We start from the raw sequence: 25673 nt of genomic DNA on the forward strand, positions 1-25673 counted from the left end.
ACAAATGGGTATGAAGGAATTATGGTGGACAGATTATTGAGTAAAATTAATAGACAAATTTTAATCAATTCTAGCTTTGTAGGCTCAAACTGTGAAGAGAAGACTTGGATAACAATCCCATATTTAGGCCTTGCATCTGATAAGATAGGTAGGGAATTGAAGAGGAATCGATTTCATGTTGCTTTCAAGACCAAACCGATTTTAAATAGTCTATTTAGCTGGAGTAAAGACAAAATTGATATTTGGGATAAAAGCGATCACAAACTTAAATGTGATGATTGTAATGCTTGTTTCGTGGGCCAGACTGGTAGAAGTTTCAAAAGTAGAATTAAAGAACACATCAGAGATTGGAATAAACAAAATGGGGAATCTAACTTTGCAGAACATTTGATAACAAATAATCACAAGTTCACAGTTAAGGAGAATGTTGAGTTTCTGCATGTTAATAACAAAGGCAGATCTTTGAATATTCTAGAGGCTTTAGAAATAACAAGAGTAATTGAGGAAAATCCCCAGTAGACTATAGTTTAAATGACCAGATTCATTTCAACCAGTACAACACTACGAATTTAGTTTTATCATAAACATGTAAGCATACATTAGTCAATAGTTTTTCCATTTACATATTCGTTTTATTATCTTTCACATTTTTTTTCTTGGTTCTTATTTTGTACCAATAGTTAATTTTATTATCATGGCGATTCTGTTGCTTAAGCCGCCATTTTGTCACACCGTTGAGGGGGAGGAGACTGTCTAGCTAGGCCAATGGCAGGCGTTCATGCCCTCGACCAATAGCAGTACTCGCCTACTAGTATAAATTCTGCTGCTCTTGTATTTAGTTTTAGTTTATCAGAGATAGACAATGGTGTAATAACCGAAACCGGTCTTTCTAAATCAGTGGTTTTTTGACAATTTCTTAGTCTTTTTCATTCAATAAGAATTGAATATTATTTAGAGGAAATATGAAAATACCGTGTCAAAATGGAAAATAATGATAGTTTATGATTAATATTACTGAACAAACATTCAAAATAAATAACAATTATCACATATTCATAAGCATTTGGATAGAGTGATTCATAATTCATTTTCATCTCTTTATTATAATAGAGAAGCTAGCTCACAGAAATAGGCCTCTTCTCTATATAGTTGATGCATAATAGAAAGAGAATGAATGAGGATATTGTATTTGAAAAAGTATGGAAGAAGGAAGAAGAGTTAGAATGATAAATTGGAGAATAAACGTATCAGAGAGCAAGAATGAGTGAGGAGAAATTGAAACAATGGATGAAATTAGAAAGAACGGGAAAGGATTAGATTAGATTATATCACTTTATTTTATGTATGTTACAATATTTACTGGCTTATACACTAATTTACATTTAATGACGAAAATGCTAGAATTCAACGAATTCCACAAAGTATGAATAATGAGAATAAATATATAATGCAATTAGAATAACGATAATATAATAATGTGATGTAACTTCATGAATAAGGAGAGAGATTGAAAACTTGATGATTGAAACGTCAACGAGATTAGTCACTGGAGTGATCTATGTTGATGTAAATAGATATAAATGTAGAAAAAGTAAAAGGAAGGGAGGTTTGAGGTAGAAAAGAACAATAAAAATAGATAGGAAAGTCAACGATAGGTATAAAAGGAAAGATATAGAAGGAAGATAGGTTTGGAGAGAAGAAGAACAAAAAAGATACAGAGAAAAATCAATGATAAAGAAGGGATGATCAAGAAGAAAATAAAAGATGGAAGGAATTAGTGGATACCAAAACATGCTGAAGAAAAAGAGGAGTGTGGTGAGAAGGTTGGGTAAGGAGAGGTGAAGGAGTGGTAAAGGAGAATGAGATGATGAATGATCGAGTGAAACAGAACAGAGCAAAGGAGAGACATAGAGGATGTAAGTACACGGAAAAATGAACAAAGGATGGAGAAGAGCAATGGAAGAATTGGAGAGAGAAAAGGAAAGATGAGAAGAATCCGAACCTAAATAGTATGAATGAAATCCCAGCACTGAAACTCAGAATTTAATATAATCCAATTATCTGTAGATAAAGAAACACTATATTGAGATCAACTTCAGACTGTCAGCATTCCCTCATTAATGCTTCCCTTTAACCAATGCTGACATATTTTAAAGAATCTCGTATAGCCCAGTGCGATCATAATATTATTATAGTCAAGGTGGCGACTCCACCCACAACCGATTTATTGTTTATTTTTATGTATCAGCTCATAATGTCCATGGCATACGTATGTATATAATGTGTATGTATGTATAGTTTTGTTCTTCCCAGGTTTATCTCTCCATTCTCTGTTCACAACAGGTTGCAGTGAGCCTGAAGGGAAGTGACTCTAGTTGAGATGTTTGGTGAGCCTTGTTATATTACTACAGATTCAATGCTGCTACAATGCAATATTTAGGATTGAGCATTTTAAAAGCAGAAAAAATGCAATATTCTGAAGCAGAAGGAATTCAATATTCTAAAGCAGAAGAAATTATGAAACAATGAGAGATTTTTGAGTATTCTCAAAAAAATTGATTGATTTGTTTGTTCTGTTTGAAACGGATTTTCTGAACTGGAGGTTTGAGTTATATTCCTGGTTATCAGGATCGTCTCTTATTATTGTTTGTTCAATATTACAAAACATTTCTGTAAAACACTTAACAATTGATTGAGTACTTTATTTATGTAGATTACAATATATACTGGCTTATACACTTATTTACAATAGCTTACAATACGCAGCAAATTATAGATGAATATACATAATATAGACTAAGAAAATAATTATTGAACTGTATATGATATGAAAAAGCAATTTGTAATATATAATCATAGATAATAATTATATTGTTATGCATCTCAATAAATTGGCGGAGCTTTGGACATATCTTTTTGATGTATTCCATATTCATGTCATAATAATTTCCATATTCATGCCATTCTTCGGAAAGAATATTAAAAATATCCTCCCACTAACTCTCTACCAAACAATGGTAGATTTCTCTCTAACAATGAGAGATTTTTGAGTATTTTCAAAAGTAGATTGATTTTTTTGTCCTGTTTGAAACGGATTTTCTGAACTGGAGGTTGAGTTATATTCCTAGTTATCAGGATCGTCTCTTATTATTGTTGTTCAATATTACAATACATTCTGTAAAATACTTAACAATTAAAGAGAAGAAGAAGGTAGCAGATATGAAAGGGATTAGAAATGAGAAGATAGCTCTCTTTCTCTTCCTTCTCTCCTCCTTCTTCTTCTTCTCCTCCTCCTCCTTTTTGAATCTTTTTCACCAATCATGTATTAGATTCTAGGCCTACACTGCGACGTTGCAATATCGTAGGCTGGGGCCTTGTATTAGAGGTGGCTATGACTACACGCGATAATCAAGCACTGTGATTTCAACCATATTTTGTAAATTCTTGGGCTGTATTGATCTGTTTCCTTCAGTGTTGTATTGTGATGTATTATTTATTGTTTTGTTCAGTTTATCGTGCTATATACCATTAAAATTCACTTCGTTCCATTGTATTCTACAGTGTTGTTGAATGTATTTGATTCAGACTCCAGTAAACTCAGAAAGTAGCCATCCTTTCCAATGATTTCAGCTCTGTCTTCATTGAAACTAATATATTTGTTACTTGTGACAGTATCCACACAGTCCCATCTCATTCAAATGCGAACTGTCCTATAACTTCCAATGGTTTCCACTCACTGTCTAGCATGAAAATTGATGGGACTACAGGCCTTATCAGTTATTTCAAAATATTAATCAGCTGAGCTTTAGTGTTTACAAGTTTGTGTTTCTCGAATGGTTCCAAATTTTCTTAAATAACTCAATATTATTCGTTAGAAGTGGTAATTGAGTGGAATATTTCTAATTAATTTATCAATTCAAACCATCTAAAATCAAAATTTATAGTTTATTGTTTATTTGAGACTAACGATAATATAATAATGTGATGTAACTTCATGAATAAGGAGAGAGATTGAAAACTTGATGATGAAACGTCAACGAGATTAGTCACTGAGTGATCTATGTTGATGTAAATAGATATAAATGTAGAAAAAGTAAAAGGAAGGGAGGTTTGAGGTAGAAAAGAACAATAAAAATAGATAGGAAAGTCAACGATAGGTATAAAAGGAAAGATATAGAAGGAAGATAGGTTTGGAGAGAAGAAGAACAAAAAAGATACAGAGAAAAATCAATGATAAAGAAGGGATGATCAAGAAGAAGATAAAAGATGGAAGGAATTTAGTGGATACCAAAACATGCTGAAAGAAAAGAGAATAGAGAGAAGGTTGGGTAAGGAGAGGTGAAGGAGTGGTAAAGGAGAATGAGATGATGAATGATCGAGTGAAACAGAACAGAGCAAAGGAGAGGACATAGAGGATGTAAGTACACGGAAAAATGAACAAAGGATGGAGAAGAGCAATGGAAGAATTGGAGAGAGAAAAGGAAAGATGAGAAGAATCCGAACCTAAATAGTATGAATGAAAGACCCAGCACTGAAACTCAGAATTTGATATAAATCCAATATATCTGTAGATGAATGAGACACTATATTGATATCAACTTCCGACTGTCAGCATTCCCTTATGTATATCATTAATGCTTCCCATTTAACCAATGCTGACAGATTTTAAAGAATCTCATTATAGCCCAGTGCGATCATAATATTATAGTCAGGTGGCGACTCCACCCACAACCGATTTATTTGTTTATTTTTATGTATCAGCTCATAATGTCCATGGCATATGTATGTATATAATGTGTATGTATGTATATTTGTGTTCTTCCCAAGGGTTATCTCTCCATTCATCTGTTCACAACAGGTTGCAGTGAGCCTGGAGGGAAATGACTCTAGTTGAGATGTTTGGTGAGCCTTGTTATATTTCTAAAGATTCAATGCTGCTACAATACATTATTTAGGATTGAGCATTTTAAAAGCAGAAGAAATGCAATATTTTAAAGCAGAAGAAATTCAATATTCTAAAGCAGAAGAAATTATGAACCAATTGATTGATTGATTGAGTACTTTATTTATGTAGATTACAATATATACTGGTATATACACTTATATACAATATTATCTTGGACTTTGTCACTTATAAATTTGGATGAAAAATAGCACAAGGACTACCTTATTATTTTATCTTTCAATGTTATTACATTACTGTCATTTGCATTGTAAATAAATAATAATAATAAAAAAAAATAAATGAATAATTTAGAGGGACTAATATCATTGTTTTTTATCCCAATGTTCACAAAATCACATCCTACTATCCTATGACTTTATCAGTTATTCCAGAATATTGAGAGAAAATAATATCATTTCGTTTCATATGACAGTGTTCACACAATCCCAACCTGTCAACGTGTGAACTGTCCCATAAGAAACAACGGTATACTTTTTCTGCCCAGCAAAAATTGACTGGACAGCAGGGCTTTATCAGTTATCCCAGAATATTCCGAGCCCTCACAAGTGAACCTGTCATTCCCAATCAACCGAGCAGGATGTGTGCAGTACAAGCCAATTAACTCCAGTCCAGACCACAACTTATTTCAAGTTCAGGCATGCTTTCTAAGCATGAACTGGGCATCATTCTTACATGACTTGACATACTTGCTCATCTTTATCAGTTATGTGCTATTTGCATGTTCTCCTCCATCAGTTACCCTACAATGTATGCTTCTACTCAATCTTCTCTTTCTTTTTTATCTTTTGTATTTCAACTTCTTGTGTCTGTTTCTTACCTCCTGTTATCCTTATCCTAACAACGAGTGAAATTTTTTATCAGTTAGTTAATAAAGAAATAATTTCATAGTACCCTTTCTTTCTTTCTTTGAAACATTCTTATATATTTTTTATTTCCTCATCTTTTTTATGAATGTCTCCTATAATCTATTTCCTTCTCTTCTTATTTTTCCTCTTCCTCCCTCATTCCCCTCTCCACCGTTCCAAGTTTTTCTGCTAACATTTCCTCTTCCTTTTCTAAAACTTCATCATTCCTCCTCCCCTCTCTTTTTTCCGAATTGTAGACTGTGAACTTTCAAATATCCCTCAATCAGTCACCTCTCCTTTGCTATCTTCCTCTTTTTGTCTTGTTCTGCTCACCTTCGTTTCAAGCATCTTTTCTGCTAACATTTCTAAATTTTTCCTCAAATCTTAAAAATTTTCCTTTCATTTTCCACTACCGATTGTAGACTCATTTTTTCTACTCCTATCCATTCCATTCCTCCTTTCTGACTGGATTCTAAGTTCCTAGCTGGATCTTTCTTTTCATTTATCTTCCATCGATATTCCTGATTTTTGTCAGATTCCTTTATGAGAGTGAAAACAATCAGATAAGAGCTAGAATAATGGCTTATTACCTCCAAATGGTATTTCTATACTGGAGAAATTGTTCATTTTGTACAAATATGATTTGACTTTTTGTGTAGTTGAGAAGTTGATATTGTGGTAATTATTCATATTGAATGAAAAAGACAATTCCTTAGTCTTTTCCATTCAAAATATGATTTATTTATTCTATGGTGAGAACTTTCTCCTATATATTTTTTGTCTTTTCCAAAATGTCTTTTCCCACAAGGCTGCAGTGATCTCCCCTTTCTTATTTTTCAGGAATCTCCCCTCTCATTTTTGAAGACTATGTCACGATTCATTTTCTCTTTGTCTCAGATTCATTTTCATGATTTCTTTTCCCAAGCGATAATCTGATGATCTGTTATATTACAAACTGCGATATCCTCTATATTGTATTCTTTACTCTATCAACTTTGTATCACTGGTTTAATATCTTCATTCTAAATTTGTTTTTGTTCCTTGGTTTCCACAACTTACCTCACTATAGTAGTTCAAAATGATTTTCTATTTGAATGAAAACACTGGGATTTTGTCAAAAAATATCACTTATTTCATATAAAACAACAAACATGTTTCGACACCAATAATGTCATCATCAGTGTTTTTTTTATTCTTATATTACTTCTTGTCATTTCCTCCTTATAATTTTTCTTATCACTTTCCTCTTTCACATTCTCCTGTCAATGTCCTTAATTCTCTGACCTCCTTTTTTTCCTGCTTTCAACTTCTTCATATCATTTCTCGTCTCTTCTCCTCATAATTGAGGGTTAAGTGTAAGAGAGGGCCGACTGCGCCCTAACTTCGCTCTCCCAGGTATAAAATAAAGGGAGTCATTCTATTCTATTCTATTCTAATTCTCTCCACTAGCATAATTTCTTGGTGATTTCCTTCCTCTTCACTAACATTTTCCTCCTTATTTGTTTTTCTCCACCATCTCCACTTCCTCCTGATGTATTCTTCTACTCCATTTCGCTCATAATTATCTCTTTTTCTTCTACATCTTCCTTCTCTTCTTTTCCTTCTCCCACCCCTCCCAGTTCTACATTTTCTTCTTTATCATCTTCTTATCCTTCTCTATGACTATCTTCTATTTCTCTATCACCTTATCCTTCTCTATGTCCATCTTCTATTTCTCTATCATTTTTCACCCTCTCCACATCACGGTTATTTGCATGCCTTGCTCCGTAGCTGTTGTCAGGTGAGGTGTAGCCCGTTGCCTAGTGAAAGACAAACGACTGGCTGGCATGTATGCAGTGCACAAATTTAATTTCGTTTCTCTCCAAACCAAACTACAACTTGATTAATGTCCGTGCTAAATGAGCAGATCACGCTTCTCACAACAGGGTCAAAAGTCGATTCTCTACTCTTATTCTTCTACACGATCTTCTTCCCATTCTGATCTCTCTCTCCCTCTCTCTCTCTCCCTCTCTACCATTATAAAAATATTCTTTATATGATTTTTTCCATATTTAATATCGTCTCATCACTATGTATATTTGTATTTATCCAACTGTATTCTATTATTTCAATGTATAGCCTATCAGTTTCCCTCCATATCATTCTCAATATCCTGAAATGTGAGTGTTGAGTCATGAATACATATTAACCATCAACAATTCAATTTGACTAACATTTTTTCTTATTCAATTGAAACATACATAAAAGTGAAAATACAGAAACAATACACCATGTATATTCGTATTTTATGCAACTGTATTCTATTATTTCAATTTCCCTCCATATCATTATTCTCAATACTCCTGGAATGTGAATGTTGAGTCAGGAATACATATTAACCATCGAAAATTCAATTTGACTGAATTTTTTTCTTATTCAAGTAAAACACACAAAAAAGTGAAAATACAGAAACAATACAAATTGAATAGAATCAGGCTCGTGGTGGGGTGTGCTGAATGGGATATTAAAGGAGGGAAAATACCTAGCAAAGTATAGCTTTTTATTGACCGAGCGAAGTGAGGTCTAAGATTCAAGTCGACGGTTTGGCATTTCTGTTTATAATTAAATGTTCAAATTTTTGAATGTTTGAATGTTTAAAAGTTTAAATGTTTGAATGTATAAATGTTTTTATGTTGCGCATTCAAGTGTGATGTTTTTGGCTCAAAAATTTCTCGTTTCATTCAAAATTTCTTAGTTTCATTCAAAATTTAGATTTTTTGAATAATTATCCAGTAACTGTTCTAGATTTTTGATTTTAGACTCTAATAGTATGTATTTGATTCAAAATGTGCTTGTTTTTCTGAGTATTGAAGAGCGTAAATTGTATTTTAAAAAAAGAAAGTGACATAACCAACATTTTGATTTGGACAGTATAGTATAAATTGGAAATGAGACAGTTTTGGGCATGAGCCTGTTGTGCCTTTCCTCATGTTAAATATTTGTACACAATGTAATAAATAAATAAATAAATAAATTTACGGCGAAACGCGGTAATAGATTTTCATGAAATTTGACAGGTATGTTCCTTTTTAAATTGCGCGTCGACGTATATACAAGGTTTTTGGAAATTTCGCATTTCAAGGATGATATAGAAGGGAAAAAGAGCCTCCTTCATACGCCAATATCAGAGTAAAAATCAGACTCTAGAATTATTATTCATCATAAATCAGCTGACAAGTGATTACACACATGTGTGGAGAAGCCAGTCTGTTGCTGTATTTCCATAAGGTCTATAGTTTCAATCAGGTACTTGTGGATGAGAATACTGCGTGAGGTCTACTGTTCACAGAACTACTAGTTTAATAGAGAATTCAATTATATACAATACGAAACACGCAATAGAAGTCAAAATACGGGAGTAATACAATCAAAATACGAATCTTGAATAGCAATATAAAATAAATTATACAGAGAAAAATAAGCTTTGTAGTGGGGTGTGCTAAATAGTATTAAAGGAGGAATACTTAGTCAACTATGCAACTATGGTTTCACATGGAAAAGGTTGGTAGAAGAGAATTTTTCACTGTAGAGTGTTTCGAAGTGAAAATTTATTTCATAGAAAAAATATAGGACAAGAAGATATCTCATGATATAGGGCGTTTAAGTTCCACTGTTAACTCAAGCTGATAGTCCAAGTAGTTATTTTTTGTAAAGCTATGTGACGCTGGTAGTCTCTCCTACTGTGCCGCTCACACACTCTTACCTGGCCAAAACAGTAATAATCGACAGTTGTCGACAGTAATCGGCTTGAGATAACAAGAGATCGGCTTTGAACATAAACGACTCAAACCATGGGATACCTTCTCATCTCTTCAGCATGGTAATACTTCATTGAATATTGTATGGGGCTTTCATGAAGGATTTGGGATTTCCCAATATTTCTATAACTTGAACAACTGATTGTGGCCTTATATAGTTGAAGCTACAAGTGTCAAATTGAGTCCTATCTATTCTTCATGTTTTGCCAAATGAGGTTTTTGAGAAGTTAAATAACACATATATAATTACGAATGATGAAATAAATTGTTTCATCAAAATGATAATGTTCTTCGTATTTTCTAAACAAAATACCAAATATTTGCCAAATGACCATGGCAAGGTGAATTACACAAGAACAGGTGGAAATGATAACATTTGTTTCATCAAAATAATAATCGAATGAAATTATTAACCAAAAACAGACCATTATAAACAACTTAATATATCCAACCAAAATTGCAGTTAACAATTATTACATGTTCGAAAAAATTTTTAGTGAGCTTTAATAGTTATTTGTATATCTAGAGTGAAAAGTATGACTTTTTCTCCCTGAGGGAAAAGTTTGAAGCCCGAGGCAAGCCGAGGGCAACAATTTTCCTGAGGGAGAAAAAGTATTTTTCACTCGTGATGTACACAACATTTTTCCTCCATCTACATTTTTTTATAGAAACTGCAAATAGAATCATTTTAATAACTTACGTATTGGTGACAATGTTTCCTAACAACATAACCTAAAATCTAAAACCTAAAAACCGGCCGTCTGATTGGCACTGCCGATTGCGCTATCTAGCAAAAGTTGTCACAATTATATCAGCTGGGTGTCTAGAAAAATGGCTGACTCCAGATCACGCGGTTCAGATTTGAATTGCAGATCAAAAATATTTGTTGGCTGGTATTTTGAATAGAATAAGATATTTTAAAAATTATATTAAAGTTTATCGTCTACTAATATTAAGAATATAATATCATACAAACATATATTTCATGAGTTGATCAAATTTCTGGTTGTGGTATTGAATTCTGTTGACTCAATGACAGACACCTCTTTATGCGTTCTCATCTGAGCTTAGACCTTCTAACCTATTATAATGTAAGTTTTTAAAATAGAAATGCTTCCCATGTTATTTAAATGGAGTCACTTTTACTCCCTAGGGAGTTTTTCTTTTTTTTACTACCGAGAGCGAAAAAGTGACACTTTAGTATTATGTTTCAGGGAGTAAAGTAAGTACTTTTAGCCAGTAGGTGGAGGAAAAACTAATTAGTCCAGTCAATATAGACATGAAAAAGGGGTTGTGCTTGCAATTTATATTGTAGTTCTGATTTTTTAATATATTATTTGGGTACATAGGAGAAGTCCTGAACGAATTCCTCCATGCAAAATTACCTTGTGCTAGATACAGGGTAGCCCAAAATTAGGTGTGTTTCACAATACAAGGAGCAATGTTGTCAGGTGTACCTGGAAATCTATATGAGATAGAGCGCTCTACCTGATCTCAGATTGTAGAACACAAAAGTAAGCCCAGAGTGATTTCGAATTATACAACTAAATGGTAACAATCGGAAGATATTGTTGATCAAAAAATAAAATTCAAAAAAATTTACTTTTTCTTCAAATTTCACTCTTTTTTGAAAAATCATTACTCACTACTCATTGGAGATAGAGAGTTCCGAATGATCTCATTCCATCCAGAATTTTATAATCTAGAAAAAAAGCGGGAGTAACTTTTTCTGTCCGATTACGAGATTTGACAGAAATAGCTAAAAACTGGAAAATGAGCCGAAAATACGAGGTTATTGGGCCACTCTGTATCTAACACAAGAAAATTTGGCATGACGATATTGGTTCTGGACTTTTCTTATGTACCCAAATAATATATTAAAAAATCAGAACTACAATATAAATTGCATGCACAAATGTATATAGTGACTGGACTAAATTGACATTAAGAGAAAAACAGCAAAATAAAAATTCTTTGTATTTTCTTTTAAAAATATTGAAGATGTCTCCTTCTCAATCTCCACATTTCTCTTTCGCTACTTCTTCCTCTCCTTCTACTACGTCCTCTCAACCATCCCCTCGTTGTCAACTCCTCTCTTTTCAACTTGCTTTTCTCAATCTCCATCCAGATATTCACACGAAAATGTTATTGTTGATGTTACAAACACGTTTTGCGAATAACTGAAATGTATTAACGAATAGAAGAAGACGGAAGATTTCTCTGGACCAGTCACGCATCGCTCTCACACGCACGCACTCAACACACACGTGATGTGTCAGAATTTCCTCAACAAATTAAAAATACATAATGATATTAGCATGAGTCGTGAGGTCCAGTTACAATAACAGAGTCGACCGAGTTTGGAAGTTCGCTGAGTTCCGGAATCTCTATTCTCACTCTATTTTATTCCAAATCATCTTCTGCTATTCCTTTTGAATCTTATTCATATGTCTCTTTCTCGCTCTTCTCTTTACTCCTCTATCTTTTTTCTTCAACTTATTCTAATCTCTCATTCTCCCTAATTCTTGTCAATCAGTTTTACATTCATCAATTCAGTTTACTCTATTATTCATCAATTTTACTCAATCAATTTTTCACATTTTATGGAATCATTTTGATTTTACACCTTTTTGAAATTATTCATCTGTTTCTTTCTCGCTCTTCTCTTTACTCCTCTATCTTTTCTGTTTTACTTATTCCAATCTCTCATTCTCCCTAATTCTTGTCAATCAGTTCTACATTCATCAATTCTGTTCACTCATTCATCAGTTTTACTCAATCAATTTTCCACATTTTATGGAATCATCCGTCTACCCCCTCATACGATTCTCTCCATCCCAAAGACCTCAAAGAGATATAGACCCACAATGCCTATGCCTTCCCAATGATAGCTCTTACTTGAAATTGAAGGCCGCCATTGGGGTATTTTAGCACGAGATATTATATCTATAATATAATATAAATATATCAATAAAAATAATAATATTAAAAAATATATAATAATATAATATATTATATTTGTAATACTATAGATTACAAAAGGTATTAGTATGTAATAATCTTATAGGTTGCCCCCTCAATGGCCGATTTAAATTCCAAGTACGACACTAGCGCTGCATGTGAGTCTATGCATCTTTAAGGTCTTTGCTCCTTCCAAGAATTTCATAGTATGGATCTCCCATCATGCAGTTCATGACAAATGACATCTAATAATAGTCAAACAAAATCAACTTTCAAGGTCCGCACAGTTTCAAAAGCTATAACATTATTAATTATTATTATTGAACGAAATCCAAATTAAATACTTAATTTTTTAATTAAAAAATTGCAATATCTCAGTAATTTCCATCTGTAACATTATTATTATTTATTCAAATTGGTTCATTTTTGTGAAGTGTAATTATTCATTTATTTATTTATTCCATTGGAATTGCAGATCATAATTATAATGATATAATATGATTGGGAGAAGACAACAGGCATAGCCCAAAACTGTCTTCTCCCAATTTTTACAAATAAAAGTTTCAAAAAAGAATAAGGTTAAGATTTCACTTTCACTTCAAAAAGTCCAATTTCCACTTCAAAACTAATGACTAAACTAAACATTTTGAATTTTGATATTTAAAAACTGATTAAAAACAAAAATATTTCACCCAAATCTCTACAGATTGGAAATTTTTGAGTATTCAGCAACTTCACTCCATATTTGATTATTATTGCTCTACTTCCCATTCTCACAACTGCTTTCCACGATAATTATTTCTCCTTCTTCCAAACCATCATATTTCTTTCTCACTCAATTGCTAAATAAAATTTTGTGACATTTTTCACATGTATTCGTACATGTTTAAAGAATAAATTTTATTTTCAGTTAAATTCAATTATTCTACCGTTCCCCTCTAGATAATCCGAGCCTTCTTGACAAAAATAATCGATTTGATTTGATTTATTCTCTTCATTCCACTATTCACGATCATATTCACAATATTCATGTCTTTTCTTCAACTCCCTCATCTCTTTCTTGTCATCCTCTTCTCCTTTCAACTGTTTCTTCCTCTGTTTACTCTACATTCTCCTCCTATTTTTTCTCACTTGTCTCCCCTCCTCACCACTCTCTTATATATTGTCTCTCCTCTTTCTTGTCTCCTCTCTTATCTTATGTTCATTAATTTCCTTCTATCCAATTTTCTTTTTCCTGTCTTTCTCCTTTCTTCGCATTTTCTTCCTCTAGTCGATGAATTTTCTCTCGTTATTCTTCGTCTATTTCTCCTTCCTTGGCAAAAATAATCGATTCGGTTTGTTTTATTCTCTCATTTCACTATTCGTGATTTTATTTATAATATCTATGTATTTTCTCCTACTCCTTCATCTCATACTTATCATACTTTTCTCCTTTTACCTCTTCCTTTCTCTGTTTCCTTTTCATTCTTTTTCTTTTCTTTCACAATCCCCTTTTGTTCTTTTCGTTCGTTTTTCCCCTTTTTGTTCTTTTGTGCTTTCGTTTCTTTTCTTTCACAATCACTTTTCTTTTCAATCCCCTTGTCACCTCTCTTCTCTCCTCTCTTATCTTTTGTCTCTCTTATCATCTTTCCTTTTTCTCTGATTATCTCTACTTTTTCTTGTAATCCTTTTCTCCTTCTTCCTCTAATCCTTTTCTCCTTCTTCCTCTCTCTTCCTCTGTTTCCTCTTCATTCTCCTCCTCTTTTCTCTCCCTTGTCTCCTCTCCTCTCTTATCTTTCGTCTCTCTTCTCTCTTATCATCTCTCCTTTTTCTCTGATTATCTCTCCCTCCTCTTGTAATACTTTTCTTCTTTTTCTTCTCTCTTCCTCTGTTCCCTCTTCATTCTCCTCCTCTTCTTTCCCCCTTGTCTCCTCTCCACTCTCATAATATGTCTCTCTTTTCTCTAATACTCTCTTTTTTCTCTCGTAATTTTTGTCATCCTATCCTCATCCTTCATATTTTTTCTCTGTTACGTCTCCATTCCCCTCCTCTTCTTTCTCACTTGTTCTCCACCCCTCCTCTCGTTTCTCACTTGTTCTCCACCCCTCTCTCGTCTAATCTCTCTTCTCTCTAATCATCTCTCCTCTTTTTTGTCATCCTTTTCCCTTTTTTATTTTCCCTCTGCTTCCTTTTCATTCTTCTTTTCTATTTTATCCCTTGTCTCCTCTCCTCTCTCCTCTCTTATATATTGTCTCTCTTCTGTCTTATAAATCTCTCCTCTGTCTTGACATTCTTTTCTTCTTTTTCATCTTTTTTCTCTGTTTCCTCTTCATTCTTTTTCTCTTTTTCATCCCTTGTCTTCTCTCCTCTCTCCTCTCTTATCTCTTGTCTCTTTTCTCTCTAATTATCTCTCCCCTCTCTTGCCTCCACTCTTTTTCTTTTCTCATTAATTTTCGTTCATCTTATTTTCTTCTTTCCATCTTCTCCCTCTCTTCTCTCTAATCATCTCCCCTCTCTCTTGTCTCCTCTCTTACCTTCTCCTCATTAATCTCCTTTCATCCTATTCTCTTCTTCCCGTCTTCTTTCTCTCTTCACATTTTCTTCCTCTACTCCTCAACTTTTCCCTCGTTATTCTACGTCTATTCCTCCTCCCCCTTTTACAACACACTCACACACGTATTCAACACAGTCACGAGCGCACAACATGGAATTAGGCATTCAGTAAACCAGATAATGATTTAGTAAGCAGACTCAACTCATAAGCGCCCGGCCGAATATTTCGGCTGCCTGTTAATTAGTGGCGTGATTTACGGAGTTTATTATCGATGTATACTGTCTCAATGATCTATTGCGATTCATTGGCATCAGCTCCTCCTGTTTAATTATCACATAGCAGCAAGTGCAATCATTCTTAGCAATGAGTTCTTCAAATTCTAAATGAAATTTCCTTTCAATTCAATTAGGTTTCTCGCAGCTTTTACGAAGTCATCAGTGGAATCTCTTAATAAACCGGAGAAGCGAGTTCCTACTTATTATGACTATAGGAAAACTCGATTCGTTGTCCATTTGTACGACGATTACATTCGATTGCTTCCTCCATTAAACTTCAATTCTCCAACAAAACATTCTCTTTGAGCCATTGTAAAGATGATGTTTTTTGGCCAACGAAATTTACTTATTTCTTCATCTTATGATAACGTTGAACATGGGAGAAAAAATGTAGTGGACCCAATTTAACATTATTGAACACAACATCGAAATCAACTGACAGATGGATTACTAATTGCATGCAATGATGCATGCAGTGATGGATGCAATGACGCATGCGATTAATAAACTCAATGCAACCCGAACTATTTTTCTTTACTCTCCAATCTTTTCATCAAAGCAGGTGAAATCATATCATTGACATATTGAGCGAGTTCTTTGACCTGGAGGGGCTCACTTCTTTCTTTTTCTTCTACTGTTCCAGACTTGTACCGTATTGAAGAGTGTGGTATATTCTCCATTGTTATAACTATCTAACTATAGTGAACTCCACGTTATAATGGCAGTGTTTGATTGGCAATGATATTGCTATCCTTGTCTAACATCCCACAAAGTGGTTAGCGCTATCTCTTCCTCGCTTTGATCTGTTGCCAGATCGTTTTTCAACAATGTAGAATCAATAATTATGATTATTATGAATAATTGATTATGAAATTATTGAAAAATATAATTTTTTACTCAATAAAATATACGGTAATTGATTATTTTAAATCAGAATGAACAGTTAATATTACATCAATATACCTGTATCAGAAGACATTGCAGAGACAGTTGAAAGATCTCCTATCTTTCTCCATTGCCATCATAACGTGGACCTCACTATATAAAAAGTTACTCCGCAAAGTTTCAAAATAAAATTCCCATATATTATTATCTATAGGTGCATTCTTGTGAAGTGAGAATTGAATCTCTCATTTTCTCCTTGTAGATTTTTTCTACAATTCTTTAGATTATATTTTCAAGCGTTTGTACCAGCTTTTTTGATAACTCATTAGTGTTGGAAAACATAATATTCTGTTCATCAATATAACTAAGAGGAGAATAAGAGGAGATTGTGGAAAATAATAGGAAAAAGAAGAAGAAGAAGGAGAAGAAGAAGAGAAGAAGAAGAAGAAGAAGAAGAAGAAGAAGAAGAAGAAGAAGAAGAAGAAGAAGAAGAAGAAGAAGAAGAAGAAGAGAAGAAGAAGAAAACCATTAACAAGAAAAAGAAGAAAAGTGAGAAAAATGAGAATTCCATGCAGTAATTGCTTTGCATTCCATCTTGCAGTACCCAAGTAACAAACCCCAGCAATGCACCGTTAATTTTGATAAGTTGGCAAGAGTGGTTGTGGAAGATTAATTGGCACCACTGAGTACACTTGTACGTGTACGTGGCGGCCGCGATGGGCTTCGGCTACATACACTACATCTGATAAACTTGCAAGGGGCGAGCTTCCAGCTATATGGTACATACGCACGTGTGGACCAATATGGTATATACTTTCTCACATATACTATATGCGATTGTATTTAGTTTGGTTGCGCCTTGTGGTCAGAACTATGGGAGCAAGAAGCTAGAACTATATATCTTAGAATACAGCAGTTTTAGCAGTTATTATAGCAGTTTTCTCAGTATATATGCAGAACTAGAACTCATACAGTAGAAGCTAGATACAGTATAAAGATTCATTATTGATTCAATATTCATTTATTCACATTTCATTATACACGAATCGAATAGATGATCAGAAACGAACCTACAGACCTATTCCAAATTTTGATAGAAATATATTCAGAAATTAGGTTATGTTGCTTTACTTTTAATCAAAATTTGAGTCCAGAAATATGGAAGCCAAAATTGTAACGAATTATTTTCGAATGCTTTGAAAGTACTTTCTTGAGAAATTTCTTTGGGACTCAATGAAGAAAATGATTCTGCTATTAAGAATACCTCGTTGTGACGATCTTTTCTCGTTGACCCTCAAGTTATATTAAATCAGGGCTTGACTGAATGTGTAAATAATATCTTACGTCACAAGGATGGGAAGGGGCCTTTTGCAGGCGAGAATGATGTTTCTAGTCGAGGCGTTAGCCGAGACTAGAATTTTATTCGAGCACTGCAAAAGACATTCACGACGTCCAAATCACGTACACTATTTTTTGTCATAATAACCTAAAGAAGAATAATAGAGGAATAGAAAACATCACCTGCTTGTGCTGAAGTTACTACAGTACATGTATTCTATAAACATAACCCAGTTCACAAATTCCGAATCAGGGATTTTGTGGAAGTTTACAAAACTTCCACCTGGATCAGTGAAGGTGTTTCTTTTGTAGTAGTTTTGCTGTTCCTATATCGGAAATAGGAAACAGACTCGACTGTAGAGAAAACATATGGTTTCATTACAAAACAGTATGCTGTAATGAGAATCATATGTTTATTTGTTCTGCAAACAGCTGTTTACCGGCTTGATTTCATGCATAGAAAACAGCTGAGATTGAATGACTATGACAAAATAGTTATGTGTGCAACTAGTGCACGAAGTGACAGTTTTCTGCACCGAAAGGAACGTTTACGCACGAGCCGTAGGCGAGGGCGGAATGGTTTCTTGAGTGCAGCAGATGAACTTTGCGCACGTATTCCACATTGATTTGTTCCTACAGTTAACATTGAATATGAGAAGTGCTTGATTATGGGTAAAATGATGGCTGAAATCCATCAAATGTTTGTCTGTATAATTTTGTTATTAATAACAACTTTAATTTATTTTAAACTTGATAATCCAATTGAAAATTAATAATCGATAATTGATTCAAATTGAAAATTTAATTAATTTGAATAATTTCCAGTAAATCCTAATTTCTAAATAATTTTTCAACCGATAAATTTATGAATGAAAAAATATTATTTGAAATAATGAATAATTAATAATATTCAAAATGTATAATTTAATGAGTTCTCATTTCTATTTATTTGTAAATCAGGGAAAATATAGATAGAACAAATTCGCATTCAAAATACACACCAACAATGTCAACAGCTGATTGGGATGGCTGCAAGATAATATGCAAAGTATTAAGAGTACACAAAGTAATACTTTGCGCACTAGTGCGGAAAAGTGATTTTTTGCGTTCTGTAATCAGTGCAGAAATGTTCACTTTTCAAGGTAACTGTAGGAGAATATATATTCTTAAAATATATTCTACGAGGTAGACCGTAGACAGTTGACATTGACTTCTGACAACAAACCTCTTTCTAATGAGGGGGAGTATGCTAATTTGACGAAAAAGTGAGTAGCTACATGACCAAATTAATGTCAGACTTACATACTCGTCGCCATAGAGAAGTGTGTAAGGACATGAGTGTAGTGTAGGACATACTTACATACATAGGAAGTGTAGGACATGGTTACTTCCTTGACGTGAGTAACCAGTGGACGCAGATTGCTTCCTTTAAATTCTTGAGATAAGGGGTGCAAAATCATGTCTTCAAAGGAAGTGTTCCTATTGAATTCCTTCTAAATTAAATTTAGAGGGGTGAGCAGTTTTCAAGAATAGCAACATCAATGTTAATCGAATATATGTCATTATAACGTGAACCTCACTGTAACAGTACGTTACGGATGTGCAAGGTTCATTGCAATCACCATGTTTACAACAACTAGAAGTGACAAGGATGCGCTCCCACTTTCTTAGTTGAAACCACAACAAAGATCACAAACCAGAAGTGAAAGATAAAAACTGGAAAATAAAACGAGGAAGAACGCAACAAATAGTACATAACGGCATAAAGGCTGAGAGAAGATAGGTGACTACTTGTTTAGAACAACACCAGAGGAGAAGAGAAAGAAGAAGAAGAAGAAGAAGAAGAAGAAGAAGAAGAAGAAGAAGAAGAAGAAGAAGAAGAAGAAGAGAAGAAGAAGAAGAAGAAGAAGAAGAAGAAGAAGAAGAAGAAGAAGAAGAAGAAGAAAAAGTGAACTTCAAGAGAGGAAGAAGATGATTTTAATGAGATAGGACGCGAGAGGGAAGATTCTAGCAAAACACACTCAGAAAGGAAAGTGTTATCTGACTCAATTATTTTGCATAATTATATCCAACGAAATATTGCCATATTGTTAGAGAGGCTTCGTCTTCAGGAGATAATTCTGAGTATGGTATGAACACAACTAGAACCGGTAAACCACTGAGTTCTATAGTGAGGTCCACGTTATAATGACAGTATTTGATCAACTTTGGTTTTGCTATCCTAGTCTATCATTCGACAAAGCCGGTGGTACTATCCTTTTCTAGGTCCACAACGGTGCCAATCATATTTTTGACAGTGTAGAAATATAATTAATTGATTCAGAGAATCGGCATCGCTATTTTTCTATCTTTATCCACTGCCATTATAACGTGGACCTCACTATAGAATACAGAATGTTTACGCTATAGTGTTATCAGGCTGTTTGTTCTCATGCAAAACAAGCCTGGATTAAGATAACGTACGAGAAATAGAATAAGGTAATGAGAGAAACAGGATTAGGAGGATGTAGTGCGAATGATAAAGATGGTGAACGAGAAATTGAATAGAGAATGGAAAGAGATTGAATGAGGAGGACTACAATAGGAAATAAAACGTTAGAGTATGTAGGATAAAGTGCGTAGAATAGAGATGGCAAACGAGAAATAGAATGGCGAAATGAAAAAGGAAATGAGAGATAGAGTATCGAGGATGAAGTGCGTGATATAGAGATAACGAAGAAGGATAGAAAGATGAAAGACGAGGAATAGAATGGGAAATAAGAGAGATAGAGTATGAAGAATAAAGTGCGTGGAATAGAGATAACGAACAAGGAATAGAATAGGAAATGAAAGAGATAGAACGATTGGGAGGAGGAAGAGGAGAAGAAGGAGTAGGAGGAATGAGAGGATGAGGAGGAGTGGTTGGAGGAGAAGGAGAAGGAGTAAGAGCAGTAGAAAGAGAAGGAAGAGGAGAAAGAGAAGGAAGAGGAGATTGATTGATTGAGTACTTTATTTATGTAGATTACAATATATACTGGCTTATACACTTTTAAACAATAGCTTACAATACAGCAAAATTATGGCTGAATTTACAAAATATAAATTAAGAAAATAATTATTGAGCTCTATATAATATGGAAAAAAACAATTTGTAATAACTATAGATAGAATAGATAATATTGTTATGCATCTACAAAAATTGGCGGAGCTTTGGACATATCAATGTCCATTCTTCGGAAAGAATATTCGAAGTATCCTTCCCACTAACTATCTACCAAAAGAGAGATAGAGATAGAATGAGTAGGAGGAGGGTGAGGAGGAGGAGGAGGAGGAGGAGGAGGAGGAGGAGGAGGAGAAGGAGGAGGAAAAGTAGGAGGAGGAATAGTAGGAGGAGTAGGAGGAGGAGGAGAAGGAGGAGTAAGAGGAGTAAGAGTGTACAAAAATTAGTTTCCCCGCACAATTTATATTGAGGTTTCAGTTTAAAATAAACTTCTTGTTTAAACCCTCCTCATATTCTATTGCATGACATGTTTCAACTCATTAGAGTCTTAATCAATTCCCTATTCAATGACATTGGGAATTAAATACATATTTAATTCATAACCTCACGAGTTATTTGAATAAGATGTTCAATAATTTATATTACAAATTGAAGTGATTCCATTCTTTCGGATGTGTTGAGTCTATAATATATTTATTTCAATCGGGTTATGATCATAGTCTTTTCCCTCCTTGAAAAATTTCAAACCTTCCCACAGTATACTACAAAGTACACTGATATATAGCCTCATTCAAATCGCCACACAAACAAAGCCAAGTGAACTGGTTCCGATAAGACTACACCCACAGTTCCAACGGGAACGATACCATCCCATTGATAGGCTGTATTTGGCCCGACAAATTGGTCGAGCCACTGAATTGGTTCATTTAAATGAACGGGTGTTCACTTACGGAACAACCGAACCTAGGTCAATTGAATTCTATCTTCACCTTCTACTCTTCAATCCTCCCTCTCTTCAATTCTTGTTCCTTATCTTTATTCCTTGCACATTCTTATCATCCTCCGTCTCCTCCTTCACCTCTTCCTCCTCCACTTCCTCCTACTCTTCCTACTCCTCCTCCTCCTCTTTTTCATCCTCCTTCTCCTCTTCCTTCCACTGATTCCACCTTAACCCTTAGGCTACCAACGGGACAATATGTCCCAGCAGAAATTACCAACTTCAGACTACAACTGGGACAATAAGTCCCAATAGACGTTTATCGAATCCCAGTGGGTGAATAAATCATCTAAACTACACAGTAATAAATCCCAGTGGTAGTCTAGGGTCTAATCTGTAAAATAAATCAGCTGTTTAGAACTATCTGATCGCCATATCATTGTGAATTGAGGTTATATTGTGTTTATATGCTCTCATGCATACATGTGTCTCATGCATGATGATGGTATTGTGCTGAATGAAGCTGTTCTAATGTGATTTGCAGTGTCATTTCGAGTTGAAAGTGAGTGAATAACTTCATATAATGTCTATAATAACATGTGAAATTGAAATTGCAAAGCTATTTACTAAATTTTATTCATTTTATCGTGTTTTTTGTATTGGGACATATTATCCCACTTAGACCCTATTTGGTAGTCTAAGGGTTGTCACGTGGTATTTTAGCACCACAAAATATTCTTGAAATGAACTATTGAGCTTTAATAGAATTATAAAATAGAAGTAAAGATAGCCTAGTCAAAGTACCACTCAGGTAAAATCGAATGTTATTAGTGATAAAGAGTAATCATTATTATCTAAAACGATAAGAAAATCATGCAAAATTGTAATTTAACAATAATGAGGATTCATTGGCAGAATTAAAAATTATAAAGCGGCTTATTTATTATTGGCAGATCATAAAAAATAAAAGTTAGCATGTACATTTGATGTTAGAATTGTTTGTTTTTGTTTTGAATGAATCAATCGATCTAGGATAAATCAACAGTTCTTTGAATCGATACCTAACGAATCAGCTGATTGCTCGATCAACCAGTATAAATATTGAATTATAAAGTTTACTCATGAAATATGTATTATAAACACTGGGGAAGGTTTATGTAAATAAATAGGGACAACTATAATTGCTGCATGAGTATTTATTACAATCTAAAAAAGTATGAAAACCATGAGTACACAAAGCTCATATAAAAAATTAAATGTACACTACTTGATAGTATCGTATATCGAGATTTATTTATTGGAATAATCTAAGACAATCACTCCATTTATTTATATAAAAACTCTTTATTTATCTTTCTATACCAAAGTTGAAGAAACCCTGAATCTGAAGTAACCAATTATATTGAGTCTTACTAAAATTAGAAAGCCAATCAGAAGGAAGCTTACAAATCGTTCAAGGAAGAGATGACATTTTTCTGAAAATCATTTCTCTTTGGCTTGTGATCCCGATCTGTGAGGACGCACATGGAAATTTGGGTTCTTTCTTCCTATTAAATTTTAAAATCATCAAGCCAAACCCTTTTTTAAATGTAAAATATTTGTAATAAATGTTTGTTTATCTGTGAACTCAGTGTTGCTAAAGAGTTCTTGATTGTAATCGGTTCCCATAATATATTTATAATACTGAGAGAAATTTATAAGAAATCTGGACCACGCGCGAGCCCAGCAGAGATGAAAAGGACCTGCATGATTAATTATTGGAAATAATTAATTTACTGTACAAGACCTTCAAGAACATCATTATTGTGAGTTTTAGTTCAAACGAGCTCATTTTTAAAGGCCTTTTAATAGTGAATTGGGGAGTTGATCAAAGCGCTATATAAATTAATTCAAGTATAAAAAATTCGCAACGTGTTGAGTGCTATCATATAGTCTATAAGAACGTTTTATGAATTTATTTGATTTATGCAGGAAGCTTACTTCCATGCACGGCACGAACTCATAAAAATCCTGAGATCATTGTATGGTTAATCATTATTTGCTCATTGATTAAAGTATGTCATGTTAAATCTACAGACCGAACAGGTTTTAAGTTGTAAAATTCTGAATTGACTTGAAGTCCACGTATCAGTATTAAATACAAATTTATAATTTTTAAAGCTCACAACGGTGAATGCTATTAAGCCTTGTGATAATCATTCAAATTATAGAAAAGAATTTATTTAAAGAAAATTATTGATATAAGAATATTTTATATATATTATTTATGGGAATATATTTTGTGTTTTATGTCAGCATACAAAATCATAGAAGTTTTTATTATACCCTAATTCATCTCGTGATATACAGTTTGAGCTGTCTTGGTACCAAGAAAGAAAAATATTCCGCAGCACATAAAATTAGTGAATCAATTAATATTGATCTTATTAAGAGCATTCAGTACTTATCATCCTTTGATGATAGTCATACTAGTCCGCCAGAGAAACCATATTGATAATTATATTAATAAGGTTCCATTTATATCATATAAGAATCCAGAGAACTTCAAGAACTGGCGTTGTAAGTTATAAGGAATTTCAGAAGGATAAATTGGTGAATACCTGTATTCATGACAAGCGTTTTGAAAATCAACTAGAAAAAACCATAGTTGGTCTTCATTATTCTCGATTGGATACATGGTTACTGGTAGTCAGTCATCAACTATCTTTTTGATTTCCTTATTTTGTATTCTTCAAGAACTTCACGGAAGCAGCGGTAAGAATCAATGATCACCAGTCATTGAACCCTGTGGTGATTAATTATATTTGGAAAATTCATGCATCTACCACTGAGCTAGAGCTGCGGTTTGAACCCAGCAGTTTTGTGAGCCGGACGGCCTCAACTTTTTGCGAATTTATTTGCAAAATAGGGATTTTAGCAACCGCTCTTACAAATATAAAAAACACCACACCACATATGAATGGTTGGCAATCTGCATCTTTACATAATGGCTTCACAACGTGGGACTCTATCATAAGAGATAACCCCCCAGGAAGTACGACATTACAGGGTTAATTTGTACGAGAAAAAACACAATGATTCTTCAAGGTATCTCCTATTAGTATTTTATCTATCAATGTTATCACATCAAGTGTCATTCTCATCTTGCATGAATGAATGAATACATGAAATAAAAATAAGAATGGTTGCCTTGTTTAAATAAAAAATTGAATAACCACAATACTTTAATTATAGCATTATACATTAATCATATTTTTTTGTATAAGGGCCTAGTGCACAGTGATGATCAGTACAGTATTCCAGTCCTGCAATATTCTTCTTCATTGAATCATACAAAAAGCTTTGCCATTAGTTTCTATCTACTACACAAAACCTACGGTTAATCCGAATTATATCGCCAGAGGACCTGAGAAATCGCCCGTACAAATGAGGTCTTTCTAGGCACACAAAAACAGAGACAGTGTGAGAGATAGAGGAAGAGAGAGTGTGTGTTAAATAGAGAGTGAGTGAGATAAAGAGTGAGAATACAACAAAAAATACTAAAGCTGGTGGACAACGAGAAGAAGAAAAAGAAAAAGAAGATGAAGAAAAAGAAGAAGAAGAAGAAGAAGAAGAAGAAGAAGAAGAAGGAGAGAGAGAAGAAGGAGAGAGAGAAGAAGGAGAAAGAGAAGAAGAAGAAGAAGAAGGAGATTAGATTAGATTGGATTTCTTTATTTATGTATGTTACAATATTTACTGGCTTATACACTAATTCACATTAAATGACGATAATGCTAGTTATTCAATGAATTTCACAAAGTATAAATAATTAATCAATGAGAATAGATAAAGAATGCAATTAGAATAACGATAATATAACAATGTGATGTAACTTCATAAATCGGCGGTGTTTCAACAAATAATTGTCGATTCTTTTAGAAGGATAAAAAAATCCTTCTTATTAACACACGACCGGGTAGAGAGAGATAGAGAGAGAGAGAGAGAGAGAGAGAGAGAGAGAGAGAGAGAGAGAGAGAGAGAGAGAGAGAGAGAGAGACAGAGAGTGAGCGAGAAATAAAGAGAATGCAACAAAAAACTACATAATAAAGCTTGTGGACAACGTGAAGAAGAAAAAGAAGAAGAAAAAGGAGAAGAAAAAGAAGAAGAAGAAGAAGAA

The sequence above is a fragment of the Nilaparvata lugens genome, chromosome 12 (genome assembly GCF_014356525.2).
Source record: "Nilaparvata lugens isolate BPH chromosome 12, ASM1435652v1, whole genome shotgun sequence".
Taxonomy (NCBI): domain Eukaryota; kingdom Metazoa; phylum Arthropoda; class Insecta; order Hemiptera; family Delphacidae; genus Nilaparvata; species Nilaparvata lugens.